The 18,493-nt window shown below is 40.5% G+C and overlaps 1 pseudogene; it reads right to left on the bottom strand.

The window, feature by feature from the left end:
* The window catches only part of LOC116596393, a 40,481-nt pseudogene extending 22,641 nt beyond the window's left edge, over positions 1 to 17,840 (bottom strand).
* Between the last annotated feature and the right edge of the window lie 653 nt (positions 17,841 to 18,493).

The raw sequence follows: 18,493 nt of genomic DNA, 5'->3' as shown, positions 1-18,493 counted from the left end.
ATAATCATGAAAATACTAACATTACTAGTATCGCTACCAGCTGCTGTGTTTGAGTACTGACTGTATCAAGATACACTTGAAAAGTCTTCTTACTTAATTTTCACTATGATTCTATGAGGTAAGTACATTAAGTGCCTCTGCTTCACATGTGGAGAAACCTAACTTCATGATATGAAGACCACGCAAGGAGGGAATTAAAGATTCGGCCAAACCCCAGGTAATCTGGCTCCAAAACCTAAAACAGTATTTTGACTGTTTGGAACTTCTTAGAACCTTTAGAATCTAATCTGCTTTATGTATCTTCAAACCAGAAATATAATAGTTAAGTTCTCTCAAATGAGTTGGACACAGAACCCCTTTTGAAGGGAACGAACAACTCTCTAGAATAGCCTCTGGGAGAGCATCTGGGAGCTGTCACTTCTGGTCATAGCTTTGTAGATGATGATGGACGTAGGGAACGTGGTGGAGCAGACCAGTGGGCACTCGGCAAGTAACTCTGAGGCGCCGAAAGGCCGAAAATACTCTGACAGGTCTGTAATTAGTATGAAGCTGTTGCTACTACACTCATTTTGTGTAACCACTGAAAAACATTTTATGTTAAGCCTTCATCTTCAACGCTTTGTCAGAGCTCCAGTAAGCAGCAGACCTTGGGTTTTCTTTCTGAACATGGTGAGGAGCCCAAAGTGGGCTCTTCTCAAGCTCACATTTCATTTCAAGTTTCATTCTTTCAGCTTCAAAATTGGTATAACTTCTGCTTTCTGCTCTGGGCTGTCTATTCTGTTTGCTTCTCCAGATTCACTTGCTACCCTCCTCTTCCTTGCCCGGGGCCCCCCTACCCAGCCTCTATGGATGGCACTAATAGGCTGCCCTCTAGCTTATGGCTGGGTTTGGCTAAAGGGTAACGATATGTCAGAGTGCAGAGGGATAGAGAGGTCAGGTTACTTATTTACTTGGCTGTCTGCCTGCTGGGCTACTTCTTCAGTGCCTCCTTGCTACCAAATATCCCAGTTCCAGCGGAAGGTTCTTTCTTACAGCTGCAGATTATCCCAGGCTCCCTCTGGTCCAGGGGTGAGAATGGACCCCTGCTGTTAAGATGTTTCACTGCCCCTTGTTGGTTCCCCTTCATTCCACCCATTTATCTGTAAATAAGCCTTTATTAGACTCTGTTCATCTTCACCATTTGATCCTGCTATTGATTTCCTGCATGGATCTTGAACGATATATAAATCAACATATAATCAGGTATATTTAAGTTAAAATGTTATTGACAATTTTCTTAATATATTGTGTTACTTCTTTCTCATATGCTCCCCTATTTCCTGACTCTTTGGATAAATCAGTGTTCCAGAAAAATGTGCCATGTTCCTCCACTGGGTTCTTTCCAATATTTCCAAGGGTATTATGAGTACTCCAGATGGAGGATGCTGTGAAACTGATACAAATGTTCACACCTACCTGAGAGCCATGAATGAACAAAAAGCAGAGCCCCAAGGCATTAGCTAATTTCTTTTCACCAGAGAAATGGAGGAACATGATATGGGTCACTGTCTAGGATGAGAACCCTGAGAATCAATGCAACAGAGTGAGGTACAGGGAAGCGCCGAAGGGGAAAGGGAGAATGCTAACAGGAAGACTGCTATGGGGAAAAAGAATGAAACAAAATTCCTGCCCTGGAAGGTGCCTGCGGCCTCAAACAGGATTGCGGATGTGGGAACAAAGGTGTAAGATGTTTTCGTAGTTATGAGGGATGTCAGTGTTAGAGCATCTCTGGGTCCAGAGGGTGGCTGTCAGAACACAAACACCTCTTCTGGAGACAAGAGACATCTGGAACCAGGTGGTGCCAGGGTTGAAAAGGAGTGAGGAGAACTGACAGGAGAGTGAGAGGCCTTTTGAGGAAGCGGAGGGGGAGCTAATGAGAGAAAGGCTGTGAGAAGGGCCTTCTCTTAAGTACCAGGGGCTCGCAGAGAGGTGTGACTAGAGGTAGTGACTGAGCTTGGCGCACTAAATAAAGCCCCTGGGAGACCACGGGTAGATTCTTTGCCTTGTTAATAAGGGGGGACTGACTGCCAGGACAGAAGTTTGGATCTGGATGCAAACAAAATGAGAAAAAGGGGAGCTAGAGTTTCTTAAATAGAGTAGTCTCATTTTTATCCTCTTAAAGAGTAGTTTTTTCCTTTTCATTTTAAACTTGAGGAAACTGAGGCAGAAATTGACTAGCAGGAGATCACAAAACTACTAAGTATCAGAGCCAGACTCAAATTGAGCTGGTTCCAGGTTTGGAGCCAGCTGTCCCAAGCATCCTCCTCCTAACGCCCAGAGGGAGTCACTTTCCTACCACAGAGTGGACGCAGGGATAAGCAGAAAGCAGTCAGCACAGGGCTGGAGTGGCAATAATTCAGACAATTAAGAAGAACTGATTCATATACCCAAAGCCTGAAGGAAGAGGTCTATGAACTGGAAAGAGGAAAAATTGAGGAATTCCCTGGAAGAGACGGTTTTAAGCCTGCCATCTGTGGTCAATGAAGTGAGTAGGTGAAAGCCCATATTTTAAACTTACATTAACCATATGTATTATGCAGTTAGACTCCACTGCCCCCTCCCACCCCAACAAATCTCGGTTGAATATCAGAATGCATTTAAAGTACCAGACCACAAAATGAGTACATTGAGAAAACTGATCCCAAATTTACTGTGCATGAAAATCGCCCAGGAGCAACAGTTAAAACACAGACTACTAGGTCCCACCGGATTTAATAGGTCTGGAAAGGAACCCAGGAATTTGCATTATAATAAGCACACAGGTGACTTTGCTGGAGGGCGACTGTCCGCTTTGAAGCATGGGCTTTAAAAACTGTTTGACTTGAAATCTGACCTAGGAAGTCATCTCAGTAGAAAAACAAGAATATATGGCAGATATGTACAGGAAATGAGTCATTAAGGATTGATTTATACAGCTCTACTTTTTTTCATCTGTTTTTCTTTCTTTCTTTTTTTTAAGATTTCATTTATTTATTTGACAGAGATCACAAGTAGGCAGAGAGGCAGGTAGAGAGAGAGAGAGAGAGGAGGAAGCAGGCTCCCTGCTGAGCAGAGAGCCCGATGTGGGACTCGATCCTGGGACCCTGAGATCATGACCTGAGCCGAAGGCAGCGGCTTAACCCACTGAGCCACCCAGGCGCCCCTTCATCTGTTTGTCTATTTGCTTAGTTTTCACATCATCATCTCCTCACTCTTGGACCACTTAATAGACTTTATTACTGAAGTTCCTAAAAATATTTCTTTTTTGCCCACTAGATCATCTCATCTGATATATCCTAAAAGGTAATTTTTCCATACTCATTTCATGATGACGTTCTTTTCCATAAAACTTCAAGTTTTCTTAATGATTAAGCAACAAAGACTAGGTTCTTTGCTGTGGCATTTAAAGTTCTCTATACTCTAACCCCTCCTTATCTTTCAGGATAATCTCCTATATCCTACATAGAATAAGCTCATTTCTTCTTCTCTACCAAGTTCACTTTGAGCAGCCATTCTTCCACGTGCTTGCTAAAACTCTAGCTGTGAGGAATGAAACTCTTCACCCTTTCTACCTGGAGGTAGGGAGGAGGTGTGAGGACTAGTCAGTGGGAGGCTGGTGAAAGGTTAACAATCAGCTCGCTTTGGGGAAAAAAGGTCCTGATTTTTACCATTTCAATTTCCATGGTATAAATAAATCCCATTAGGGCTGATTTCAGGCTACCAACGTGATAGCAGGGAAAGTAAGGCTTGGAAGCACTGTGCACAGTTGGCCCCCTGTGTTAGGCCTATGTAAGCTAACCAGAGCATACCAGCGGGAACGGAGTTTACTCCCTTCTCATTCCACATATCCCAGTCATGTCTGGCTACCAGGGAAACTCTACACATCTTTCACAATGCTTGGAGGGGTGACTAGTCTATATGCAAAACTGGTTCTGCCCTAGGTCTTGGCTGGTTTCTGGCCTGATGGCCTCTGTTCTGGGCAGTACTCGGTGTCCTGCTGCCAAAATCTAGTTGGTGAATTATGCACAGTCTACACTCTTGGTACTTTCAAGGCCCTGAGCCCCTTCCGCATCAGCTAACTTGTTTCACCTCAGTTCTTGCTGGGGCTACTTGGCTCTTGGCTCATACTGGGCTCCAATAATCACTTCCACACTGCCAGCCTGTGGTTCCCACCTCAGCCATCTTCCAAGTACTGACTGGGTACAGACAGGAACTTCCCAATCCCCAATCCAGGTTCCTCAGGGAACCCTGGGGCATTATCAATCACCCCTCTATACTACATAGAGTATAGAGTACTCATCCTTTATTTCTTTTCCAACATTTATATAGAGTCATGTTAGTCACAGAGATTGTCCAAGAGACCTACAAAGGTCTCCAGTTTTCATCAGAAAGATCTAGGAGTGAGTGCCAGAGCTCTGAGGTCCCCTAACCTGTTCGCTTGTTTCTAAAACCACCAGCAACCCCCTTTACCCTGGCTTTCATCCTAGAGTGGTTAGCAGGGTACAACCATTCCCCTTTCTGTCCTTCCCTATTCTGCCTCCCCTGACTTTTCCTTGCCAAAGGGCTCCTATATCCATTTCCTTTTTGGAAAGTCACTTTTCTTATATACTGACTTCTCCCTACAAATGACTATATGAAAGAAAAATTAAAAAAAAACAATACATTCATATATTGAGTCAATACACAAATTCATTCCCTCTATAGGTACAAACAAAGGGATATGAGCAGCAAATAAAATTTATAATGACATTAAGTTTGGACTCCAGAATGTGCCGGAAAAAGTGATGGAGCCTCCAGTCCCTCCAAGTTTCCCCCATTAATTGTCCTCAGGCTGACGTATACTCGCAGCTTAGGTGGACCCGGGAATGCGGTCTCAGGGACATCAAGCCCACCATGTTGATTTCCGCTGCACTGATGCTCCACTTGTCTTTTTCATGACGTTGAGCTATCAGGTTTTTAGGTTTAATATTCAAGTTTTTAAGATTGCTTGTTTCTTAAAATCATAGTTGCAAAGACTTCTGCTTTGAGATTCCAATCTGTCTGCCGACCTCTCATATGTACTTTATCTGGCATGAGGAGCTTCATGATTTAACCTTCATGACAAGAGACTTGCCAGTCTCTTGCCCAGAAGAACAAGGAGAAAAAATCTATCATTACTTAAATATTTTTGAATACTATGTTGGTTCACAGTGTTTACTGAGTTCTGTTCCTAATATATCTTTGCTATCCTCTCTCCGTAAGGGGAGTTGATATTTTATTACTGGGTGTAGGTATTCTGCCCACAGTTGGGAACGGACCTAGTGCGTTCTCTTATTTCTTGTACTCCGGGGTGGTGTGTCTTCTTTTTCTTGTAGGAAACACCCCTGAGTGGTGGTTGCCAGAAGAATCCCACCCTCTCTGTTCTCTCTGTTCCCACTGAAGAGGGAGCAAGGCCAGGTTTGAACTGAAGACCTGGTTATTGCTAATGTGAGAGGCAGGAAGTCTACCTTAGCACCAGTACTGAGGGTATTTGACCTCAAACTGCATTTGGGGGAACGGATACTTGCTCAAATATATTATTTTTGTTTCCTTTTAGGTTGTTGCTCTTGGTTATACTCCACGTGTCAGGGGCCTGGAAAGGAGGAGGGGTATGTGACAATTCTTAGCCCTAAAACTTCTCACCATGGGAAGTCTTCCTTCATTTATTCGTTCCAATTTTTACACTCAACCACAGGTCAGCAACACATTACCTTTTTCAACCTGTATTTCAAGTATTCACCAGTCTGGTTCACTGACCCGACAGTGTGCTTTTGAAAGTAGTGATAGTATCTTCAAATTCTTTGTATCTCATTTGGCATAATAGAAACTTCCTTAAATAAAACTTAATTAAACAATTAATAATTGCACCGCATTTTATGTTTTACAAGCTCTCGTTCAGAGGGTCTGCTAGATGTTTACACACTTTACATATTAGAAATCCACATTTCAAGGGATGCAGAGTTATCTCAGACATGGGATCCGCCTCTCCAGAGGCAAGAGATGAGAAGAAGAATCCTGGCTACCTTGCTTTCATCTCCTGTCATTGTTCCCAGAGTCTAAGTTCTGAGACTCAAGGGCTTGAAACAGAACCACAGATGAGTCAGCAATTATCCTGATGGCAATTCTCCCAGAGAGAAAACATTGAACAACTGGAATGACTTGTCCCTTCAGGGTCTTAAGTATTTAGGGGGGTAATCTTCTCACTGGGTATTTCTAAATTATTTAAACTAAATTGGCCTGCCCTGTGGTCTGTTCTCTCCGCAGGATTTGAAAGGCTGACTATTTCCTTCTCACAAGTGGGTAGGTTTATAGCTTAATCAAAATGACAATTACCTAAGGCATTATGCCTATTATAAACCACATACATTACAGGGTCACCAAGGCAGGGAAGAGGGAGGGGTGAGGAGGACGTTCAGGCTGCTAGTGTAATTGGAAAGCAGTTTCCTTCCTTTGCCTTCTATGCTTTCTCCTGCAGGTTAGAAGGGAGCCCGCCTTTGGGGCAATTCGTCCTTCCCAGAGGCAAGTTCGACAGCCCATTTCTGGGGTCAAGATGTCAGCACGCTGGTTTTGCAGCCACATAGTTGATGTACTTGATAGTCAGGAATTCTGCCTTTGCCCTCTGTGCCTCCGGATCACTTCTCTCACGACACTATATAGGACTTCCATTGTTTTGGCAAGAGGAAGACAGAGTGCTGAGACACACGGACATTCCAACATTTTAGGAGCTGAGTGATTTAGGGATTTACATTTTTCAGTGTGGAAGTTCTGAAAGTGGTATTGAAACCAACGTGTGGAAGTTGTAACTGAGGTTGTTTTCGGTTTTATCTAACCAGTCTACTAGGTCACACCTGCATGGATAGGGATAATCAAAGAGATAGGACCAGTGTGTGTGTGTGTGTGTGTGTGTGTGTGTGTGTGTGTGTGTGTCTTTTTTTTTTTTTAAGAGAGAGAGAGAGAAAACAGGGAGGGCAGGGGGAGAGGAAGAGAGAGGATCTTAACCAGGCCCCACACCCAGCACAGAGCTCGACATGGGGCTCAGTCTCACAACCCTGAGATCATGATTTGAGCTGAAATCAAGAGTCAGACAATTTTATAATGACATTAAACTTTAACTCCAGGATTCACCAGAGTATGGAAGCTCCAGTCCCTAAAAATGTCTTCTATTAGGGTTTTCAGGTTGGCACATATGCTCATCTTGGCAGACCAAACTACCCTGTTTAAGTACTGATCCCACTCTGTGATATTTCTTTTCCTGTACTGATGCAGCAAAAATAAGTCGATGTTATTTTTTTCTCTTTCATGAGGTTATTTGTCACTCGACCTCTAGTCCTAGTGGTTACTAAAACCAATCTTCTTGCTGTAGATGGTCATGGCCACTCTAATAGTTTAACAATTAGATTAATTCTCTATTATTCCAAGACTGTGTACTGCCCCTCCCTGACGGTGATTTGGATATACTATTTGCACATAAACTTTTGCAGAACAAATTAGGTGAAGTGAAGTGAAAAGAAAACTGGCAGAAGGGAAATTTTTTCTTGAGTCCTTAAAGCAGGGAGCAATTTATCCGCTAAATGAGATCTTCATTCTCTGGGAGGCCCCCATGGCTAAGCTCATTAAAAAATACAGCCATAAGCACATCATAAACCAGGTAAAAGGTCTCAGTGTGATCCTTGGAAAGGTGCCAACACAGAGAATCACAAAGGGAGGTTGGGGACCAAGATGGGAATCTGGATCCACCTGGCTCCGTGGATGTCTCTCTCCAAATAACAGTGGGGAAAAAAAAAAAAAAGGTTGGAGACCGATACATAGAAATAGATACATAGAAACTTGGTTTTCTTTCAGGAGAGACCCCTAGTCATTAGTTTTGAAAATAAGAATTGCCTCCTCTGTAAAGGCCTTATGGAAATGGGATGGGATAAGTTGGAAATAAAGTTGTGCTTGTATTTTAATAAGGATAAGATGCACTGAATTCTTAAGCCATCATTGTGAGAAAAGGAATAAGAACATGAGCACAAAATAAGTACAAAGTCAGAATATAGTTTAGGGGACATCACTGGGGACATAGAGGGTTTTTAACTATAACACTATTAAAACCCATTAAAGTCATATCTTTTGCTGTATGATGAATGGGTTTAGATGTCCTTTTAGGGAAGAAGAATCAGGTATTAGTACTAACTGAGATTCCTGAAGAGCATATTTTTATGGCTTCTGTAAAATAACTTAAAAGAGAGTGATGAAACAAACAAACAACAAAATAAAGAGAGTGATGCAAACGATTGTTACTTCTAAGCTGTCTGGGGCCTACATAAAGATCTGGCACAAAGGATTTGCTTCTGGTTTTTTGTTTGTTTGTTTGTTTTAGTATTTTGCTCAGCAGCTGGAATCCAGAACTCTGAGATCATGACCTGAGATGAAGGCAGACATTGAACCAACTGAGCCACCCAGGTACCCCACAAAGGATTTGTTTCTGTTTTGCCTAACTAAGAATTCACTCAGGGTGGAAAAGCAGTATTATCCAACAATGTTAAAGGCAAACAGAAAACTTATAGCCACCTGGGACAATAGGTTATGGTTGAGATATACAATAAACAGCCTAAAGTCTGGGGATCAAACATGAGGGGAGAGTTTTTTCCCAAGAAATCAGGGCATTTAAATACTCCCATGTATACCTGACAATTTATAAAGCGACACACATGCCTAGGACTTGATGCATGCTCAGGAAAGATCTGTGAAAAGCCTAAGCTGCCATCTTTGCCTGATCTCTAAGCTTGGTGCAAGCAGGAAACTAAGGCTAAGGCAGAGTTGTAAATGGTCTGCCTAAGTAATACTGCCTCGAGGCAGAGAAAATCTGCAAAAAGTGGGATTTTTTTTTAAGCTTCTAGTATTCAAGAAATCTCTTTCAAAATACTAGCTGAAAACAAGCTAAAGGAACAGAACTTTTAGTGACCACTCATGGAAAGAAATAGAAACTTTGCAGAAGTAGACTGGAAAAGTCACTAATTAAATGGATGACTCCAGAGCGAATATATTTAATGGTGAAAGACTGGAAGGCTCCTGCCTTGACAAGGATTCCCACTGTTATTAACCACTGCTAGTTAACATTGTACTGGAAATTCTAGCCATCGAAAATTACTTTTGAAGTACATGGAAGTTTAAAAGTTGAGAAGGACTTCTTGGGTGATGCAACTATTACATTTGGGAGGTGGGTTTACTGTGAGCTATTCATCAAGCCATGCATTTGTGATTTGTGCATTTTTGTATCTATACTTTAATAAATAAAAAAGTTAAGCCATATACCACTGAATAAAAAATTAAAGTTGCCAATGTGAGAGATTGTATTTTGGTTCTAATGTTACTTTTTCCTTATCTTTGGATTAAATAATAAATCTACTTTTAATGGAATGTAATAAAAATATATAAAAGCATATATTAAGCTTCCAGTAAATGAACAGTAAATGCTTTTTACAGCAGTTATTTTTCAGTGGAGAACTTGTGATATGGCATTTCTGATTTAAGCAATAAAAATCTCACTGGAGGTGCTGATAGAAACTAGAGGAAGGATCTGATCTGATGATTTTACATTATTAGCCTGGCTGTTTCTTCGTTTTTTCATTCCTCTATAATTCTGTGAACATTATGATGGAGAAATGACTCTTTATTTCCTGAAAGATGGCTTAAAAATCATTATTTATTCATTCATGTATGTTGATTTTTTTTCTTAGTATTAATATTTGAGACTTTGAATGTGTGGAGAATAACTCTTATTATTTGTACTTTGATTAATGCTAAATTCATTAAATTTTGTCTTTTTGGCATCACCCTTGACATTTTATTTTTATTTTTATTTTTCTTCACCCTTGACATTTTATAAAGCATTTCTGTTTTCTGTCAATAGCATCATAAATCCAGAAGCATTCTGATATTTTCTCGGCTAGCCCATGGAATCAGGTGTTTTTTGATGTTCCCACTGATTTTCCCAGTTCCATATATTATGTTGCTTAACCCTACTTTTTTAGAATGAGGCTTCATCAGCTACTAAGGCTCTCTTCTACCCTGGTAATTTACAAAAAGGAGATCAAAGGAAGCCAGGTTGGAGGAATACAGATTCTTGCCACTGTGACATGGAGGACAGGTCAGTGGAGGTCATGCAACAGCTGAACTCTATCTTGGGCAGCATCACAAGAGTGGGATGTGAATGGTGCCTCCCAGACTCAGAGCTGTGCTCATTCTGTACAAGCAGTCACTTTGATGTAAACAGTGGGAATATACTGATAGTGAGATTAGCAGTTGGTTATTTCAATAGGTAAGAAACCCCAGGGTAATTTGGCCAAGGTCTGTACAAACCAACCCTTTCCTAATAGTGCCACACAAATCACTTGCAGTGTTAGCCCACTGTAATTATGGGTCCTGGATAGTAATATGAATATACAGGAATGTGAATGTAATGTGAATACACAGTGTTTTAGTTTGCTGGGGCTGTCATGATGAAGTACTACAGACATGGTGGGTTAAACAACAGAAACTTATTTTCTTCAGCTCTGGAGGTTAGAAGTCCAAGATCAAGGTGTCAGTAGGGCTGCTGTATTCTGGAACCTCTCTCTTTGGCTTGCAGATGTCTACCTTCTCTCTGTGTTGCCATCTTTGTCTGTCTGTGTACTAATTTCCTCTTGTTGTAAGGACACCAGGCAGATTGGTTTAGGGCCTATGCTAATGATCCTATTTTAACTTTACCTCTTTAAAAACCCTATCTCCAAATATAGCTACATTCTGAGGTACTAGGGTTTAGGACTTCAACATAGGAATTTTGGAAGGACACAATTCAGTCCCTAACACTGGAGTAGTTTCTTATCTTGGTCAGGTGCATTGACTTGCAACCAATATATTATATGTAACAGCATCACATTCTCAAGTCCATGTTCAAAATGGAAATAGTTTAGCAGGTCTCTCTGAGGTGATCATGGGTGTGAAATATAAAAAAGAAATGGAAGCATATGATAATACCCATAACTTCTTTGTAAAAGGGGTATTAACATTTTAGCAGAATTTTGTAGCTAGATACATATTAATAAGACTACATATTTGCAGAAGTACTGTAAAAGCTGGTTTTAAAATATCAGTGTTACTAAAGCACTGCTTTGCCCCTTTCTCCTTTGTTCAGTAATACTAGAACATATGCAAATGTAGGAGGATATTAGAAATTAATGGCCCTCCTAGTCAAAGTGAATAGATTTGAACTCATCCTATTTACCATCAAATCTGTTCCTTCTTTAGTATGACCTCTGTCTTTTAATGATAATACCAGTTAGCTGTCACCTAAAGTGTACAGTATTTGACTTTCTCCTTCTCTTTCTTCTTATCCTAATGTGACAGTTGGAGCCAAACAAATCTGCTTTCAAAATCTAAGTTTGCCATTTTCCTATTTTAACTTGTGTCCCTGACATGTTATTTATCCTCTTGTTTTACTTGGGTTTCCACATCTGCAAAATATGGGACAGTAACAGTCCTCATTTCATGGAATTATTGATAGAGTCAAATGGTAATATGGATATATAGTAAATATTAATAATCATTGCTATTATTGCCAAGTACCCCTGATTCTATCTCTAAATTTTCTCTAATAGTTGCACATTTCTCCACATTCATATTGTTCCTGTCCTGATTAAGGACTGGTCTTCTTGCTGCCCTGGGCTCTTGGAAATCTAATGCAATTCTACTCTTTTCACTCACTTTTATTCCTTATCTTACCCTGTTCCCTTTATAAACCTCCAATGATTTCAAATTATTCAGAAAATGAGGTTGAATTGTCTTGAGCTGGCTTTTTAGGCCTTTAAAATTTTAGATCAATGTTCCTTTTTGATTCTCTTTGGTCTCAGCCTGCTCTTTACCTGTTGTGTTGTCTTCAATCAGTCACTAGACTTGGTAGTGAGGATGCCTACTCCCAGGGTTTATTTTGAAGATTATTTAGTTTAATTTCTATTGTAAGGACCTATTTAGCCAGAGGCTTCCATCAAGATTAAAACAATAACGTTGTTTAACCCTTAAACTTTCCCAGGGGACTGACTTAAAAACAAGTCTCAGAAACCAACCCCAGGTAACAAAGCCCAGATACAAGGGTGGGTCAGGCCAGGTGGAGACATCCCATCAGTGCAGGGTTGCATACTGTCTCCCTAGCTACCAAGGAGTATGGACCCCACCCTTTGAAAGTCTTTTTGGGTGCCAATTCTAACCAAGGAGATAGGCTGGGTCAAATGTCTACTCTAGGGTAAACTGTAATTCAATTGGTCACCTAGCATCACTGTGCAGCTTTCTCTGTGTGTTATAATTTCATTGGCCACCTGTGCATGGCCAGGCCCAGCCGCATGGCCTTTGCCCTTAAAAGCTAGCCTGTGAAACAGAGAAGGATTGCCCTCTCTGTAAGAGGTGTGGCCCTGGCCGGTCAGTTTGATTCTTGATGCTTGGCGCAAAATAAAGCTTTGCTTGACCTGCGCTTTATATTAGTCTCGCTCCTTTAATCACGGACCCGTTTTTTTTGGGGGGGGGCACATAACACTATAAGTTCTGGTTTTGAGAGCTCCATTAACCAGCAGAGTGACTTCGGGAAAATCAATGAACTTCCCTGTGCTTAATTTTGCTAATCTGTTCTAAAACTTCAGTGTGCATAAAGAATCATCCAGTGAACTTGTGAAAAATGGAGATTCTAGCCCTTATTCAAGGGTTTTTGAAGTTTCTAAAGTCTTTTAAAGTTAAGGTAGAACATACAGTAATTGTACAGAGTACACTAAGAGGTGCACATCTTGACTTAGGTGTGTAATCTTGTATGAAAACCATCCAAGTCAAGATATACAGTATTTCCAAGCACCCTAGACATTTCTTCCCATAACTTCCTAGTCTATGTCTCTTCTATACATAGCACTACTTTCATTTCTGTCAAGACTCCATTTTAACAATCTAAATTAGGTGATTTTTGGTGTTCCTTTTAGATCTGGCTTTATCTCATTCTAAATTTCTAATTCAAATGGAGAAGTAATTTGAGTATGTTCACATTGGTATCCCCAATTTAGATATTTAGAAATGTTTCTGCAACCCCTGCCCTCACCTCTGTAGGTAACAAAGGAACTCCCTCTCCTTTGATTTTCCATCTCCCCAAACCTTCATATTCTTTCTTAATCTTCAGCTTTTTAGTGGTTCCTTCTTTTTTTTTTTTTTTTTTTTAAAGATTTTATTTATTTATTTGACAGACAGAGATCACAAGTAGGCAGAGAGGCAGGCAGAGAGAGAGAGAGAGAAAGAGGGAAGCAGGCTTCCTGCAGAGCAGAGAGCCCGATGCGGGGCTCGATCCCAGGACCCTGAGATCATGACCCGAGCCGAAGGCAGCAGCCCAAACCACTGGCCACCCAGGCGCCCCTCTAGTGGTTCCTTCTTAAGCTAGGTTAGAAATACAAAATATTAGAGTTAGAGGTCAGGTGTTCCAACCCCATCTCTTAAGGCAATTTCTTCTGCAGCATCCCTGGCAAATGGTTTTTTACTTCTGCCTGAAAGCTTCTAGTGCTGAGACATGATTATATCACATTATTGGTTATTTTTCTTTGTTAGAAAAGGCATTCATATGTCGAGATTGATACATTTGATCACAGTTACACCCTTTAGAATAATGAAGATTATTTGCTCTTCTTTTCCTGTGGGAGCCTTTCAAATATCTAAGGCAGTTGCCATATACACCCTGAGATTTTTCTTTGGTAGTTGGAATCAAGACTCCCAACACCTTACTGGATCCTGCCATAACTTTCAAAAACCAATGAGGTTGAAGGCTACTATGCAGTTAAAAATCACAATAACCTACCAGGAGAGAAATTACATTATGCTGTAACACAACAGTTGAAGCAATAATGTGTAGGTTCTACCCTACTAGGACATATGGAAGAGCACATATCTCTTCCCTTACTTCAAAACCAACTTCGAGGACATGCAACTTATGCAGCATCTCTGGTCTCATGCCTAGATGGTCCCCATGCTTGGTTTGGTGTTCTGCTATTGCTATCTTAAAGTAGTTCTCAACATATTTTAGAAAAAGGGCCTGGCATTTCATTTTGCAATGTGTCTCACACATTGAACAGCCAGTTCTACCTTTCTGGTTGTATTGCATTTGTTAATGCCCTACATATTTTGATTTTTCTTTTTTTTAATAATGCTTCCTATAAGTGCCATTAAGGGTATATTATATTTTATCGTCCTTTTTACTTATTTCAAAAAGCTTTCCTTAGAGCAGTGAAGATAGGTTCAATATAATAATCACACTCATGTTATAGATGCACAACCTAGGGTTTAAAAAAATTAAGTGAATTGCCAAGTCTTCTCCTGGGATAGTGTTATATTCCAGATTTCCAGGGTTTGAGTTGGACACTTTAATCTTACTAATTTTCCAGGTTCTTAGAGTTCCCTTTTTAGTTCACTCTCTCAGCATCATGCTTCCACTTGACACTGTGTATTGCTGACTCATATTTAGTCTAGAGTTCCATTTGCTCCTCAGGTCATTTACCCATAATTGCCTAGTTCTTTCTTATCTAATAATTGAAGCTTATTTTTCTACCCTAAGTGATTTACCCTGAGCTTGCATTTTTTTTTTTTTAAAGTAATCTCAGGTTAATTTTGAGAGAATTCCAATGCAATCTCATTTTTTCCTCCCTCAATTATAATTCTGATCTATAGCTAATCTCCAGATCATTAAGGATGTTTCAGTAATTGGAAAGAAATCGCCATTTTTTTTTCCATTAAGTGCTCATCTAACTTGTGAAGGGAAGTTAAACTAACTTAAGCTGCTGAGACTTGCCTTATTTGACCAAAAAGAAATCCAAAGCAATTCTATGAAAATGTAGCTTCATTTGCAATTATATTAGTCAGGGGAAAGGAAATGGAGAGTATAATGTAACAAGGTTATAATGACTATCTTAATATGGCAAGGTTGATAGTGGCATGAAGCCTCAACATTGTTGTTACGTCTGTATCTTCCACACACCGGTCTCTCAGCATTGTGGGCTGTCCAGCTCCAGTAACACTGTGAAGTTGGTGTCCCTGTCTTCTGGTGACAATTCTGACTCAGGCTCTGCTTCCTGGAGAACCCAAGCTAAAATACACATTTTCATATGTAGTGCTTATACCAGAGGTAGTCTACCAGCATTATAATTTCTGGAGGATAAAAATAAAAGGAATTGAGATTATTTAATTGTCCTTACATCTGTAACAGTGCCAGCTATGGGAGGCTACCACTTTAAGCAAGTAGTACCGTCCTAGAAATAAACTGAACCAGTAATTTCTATCCCAGTCAATGACACCCCACCACCTTCTTCACTGAACAGTTAGAAACCTGGGCACTCCCCTTGTTCACTCCTTTCCCTTTCCCCCCACATCCAATCAAATAAGCCCTGTGGCTTCTATCTCCACATATATCCCAAAGGACTCCTACTCCTCATTCACAGCTACACCTACACAATACTCACTACACTCATGGGCCATACACTACATTTACCCATCAAAGCTCATCAGCACTGCTTCTCACCTGGTCTCTGCAATAAACTGGTCTCCGTTGGCACCTTTATAAGCCATGCTCCACATAGCGATGAGATTGGATTTTTAATAATGCAAATCAGATCCTATCATTCCTCTGATTATAATTTCACCCTAGTTCTGCATCTCTTTATTCTGTTCTTCTTTTATAAAAACAGCACTTAATACCATCTATATACTTTCCCCTCCTATTTATGCTGTTCTTTCTTTCAATCCTCAACCTAGAATGAACAGAGCAGTTTCCTGTTTGGGTCATCATTTATCTTCCTACGCTTAGCAGTGCTAGCACCCAATAGGTTGCTCACAAATTATTCACTGAATAAATAAATGAACCTGCAAGCCAGGGCTGAAATACAGCCCACCTCCTTTTATTTTAGACCGTTCTCCCCCAATACCCCAGTGCTAACCCCAAGACTTAGCAAACTCTGGCTCCCTTAGTGTTGGCCTTCAGGACTTGCACCTCCTCAGCTTACCCCTTTGGCTTAGCTATAGCCAGAGACCTCACTTGGATTAAGGTCTGGCTTCCCAACCTTTCCCTATGCCTCTTCTGCAATGTTTCTTCAGCTCTACAATTATCCCTCCTATCTGATTTTAGCCTCCAACTAGTCATGCCTTCCTGTCTTTCCTTTGCCTATTTCCAAAGTTGACTAGGTCGCTATTCCCAGCTCCCCCTGCTCCTGCTCCCTCTCTGAGCCAATACTTGCAAATCATCATCTACCCTTTAAACCCTGTAGGGTTCAGTGGATCCCAGGTGGAAAATGCTTGGAGCTACTAAGCCAGATGAGTGCCTCTGTCTGATCACATAACATATTCAGGATAAATGTTTCCTCCAAGCTGAGATTTTCAAGTCCTCACTGCTTAAAAATAAGCACTTGTTTTATAAAAATAGTTTGCATATTTGTGCTCACTGAGTCCACCTATGAATCTATGATGAGAATACCGCTGCTTGGCCTCCGGAGAAAAATTGAGCTGTATCTGAATTATTCCCAACTGTTCTCTGATCTTAAAACTTAGCAGTTCACTTAGAAGTCAAAAAAGATTGCAATAAGCAGCTGGCAAAACAATCCTAATGGCAGAGATGGGATGTTGAGCACAACTTTGGCTGGCATTTTCAGGATTTTTAAATGCTTGGCTGCAACTGTCACTTCCATAAGGATTTCATGAAGATTAATAATGTAAGAAAAAGGCCATATTTTAAGTAACTGAACACAGTAACTTAGGACTTTTTCTGGCAAAATAGAGAAGAAATCTGTCTCTTTGTATATCCATCCCTATTTTTATTTTTTTCTTCTTCTTTAAAAATCTGCATTCTGTTTTTTGTCAAGTACATCTCGATAAATTTGCATTTCTATTACCATTAGATCATGGTGCTAATAATAATATATACACATAGGCGTACGTGCAGATATATGCACATATATGTTTATGCATGAGTGTAATATTTTGTAGGGTTATTTGACAATAACAATGTGAATAAATGAACTGGACTAGTAAATGTATTATAGGAGGTACTCAATAAACATTAGCCACTGTTTTTATGATTATATTATCATTTCTATAAATAATTAATACAGGAAAGTTGGCTTCCAGCATGACAGTGTGGGGAGCTCCACTGTCCTGCTCCCCAGTGAAACTGGTCAAAAGTATAAAAAGCCAACTATTTAAAAGCCTCCGTACAATGGTGCTAAGGGTGGAAGGCAAATAAGCATCAATTCAAAACAATTTGTGAAAAGTCAGTAAGAGAGGTAGTAGTCTATAGTCTTTCAATTAACAAATCCCTCCCATCTCAGCAAGGCAAATAATGCTGCGCTCTGGATTACTACAGCCAAGAACACAGGGCTCCCACTCCCCTAGCACCCAGAAAGACCACTTTTAAAAAAAAAATTAATTAACCAAGAGCAAGATCACAAGTAGGCAGAAAGGTTCGCAGAGATGAGCAGAGAGCCGGATGTGGGGCTCGATTCCAGGACCCTAAGACCATGACCTGAGCTGAAGGCAGAGGCTTAAACCAGTTGCTAATTATTTTTAAAACCAAAGACTATTTCCCTCTTTTCCATCCTCAGGATTGCAGATGAGTTGACACTGACGGCCTTCCCTTCCTAAAGAGTGTCTAGGTGTGTTATGTGTATGCGTTCACATGAGCACAGACAGACCCCGGAGCTCACAGCGGTATTACTGGTTCGTAGTAGCAGCATGCTGGCGTTTACTCCCACTTCAACGATCTTCACATTAAGCATCCCCATTCTACCACGTGCTTGATAATGTTTCCCAAACACTACTGTTTGCAGCTAAAATCCTTTGCATTTTACTCTTGCTTCCAGATCCCTGTGTCTCTGCTTCAATCCGGAACGCACACTGGGGACTATTTCATTGGGGGCGCCTCCCTCTTCAAGCCTTTGGATGGTTTCTTTTTCACACTGCACGGAGCTAATTTTGTCATTAACATTTCAGGGAACACGCAGTGGCATTTTAAAGGAAATACAAATGAGAAAACTCTGCTGTTCTTAGTTACACATTTCTCCCAAATTTGAAAAGAAATCACTGTCAAATTAGCCGAGTCATATTTATCCTTTTTAAACGGCATTGGTTGTTGTCATTATTCTGCCAAACTCTCTTTTTCTAGCCCCTTAGATAGAAATTATGCCTCTTTTGGAGCAACAGTGGGGCGAAAACTGAAGTATGATATATTCAGAGAAAAAAAAAATTCCATGAGGCAAAAAGAGAGCTGCTTCCCTTAGCACTTGGCACACACTTCTGCTTTGTTGGCTCATGTCGATGTGAACGTGTGCATCCATGTTGCACCGACCCATTTCTGGAACATAGTAATCAGTCAATCAATCAATATAAGTTCATTCGTCAGCTGATTGATGAAGAAACCCATCCTTTAACTGGAATT

Source organism: Mustela erminea, chromosome 7 (assembly GCF_009829155.1).
Source record: "Mustela erminea isolate mMusErm1 chromosome 7, mMusErm1.Pri, whole genome shotgun sequence".
Lineage (NCBI taxonomy): Eukaryota > Metazoa > Chordata > Mammalia > Carnivora > Mustelidae > Mustela > Mustela erminea.
The sequence above is the reverse complement of the archived record's forward strand: the minus strand, read 5'-3'. Positions and strand labels throughout refer to the sequence as shown.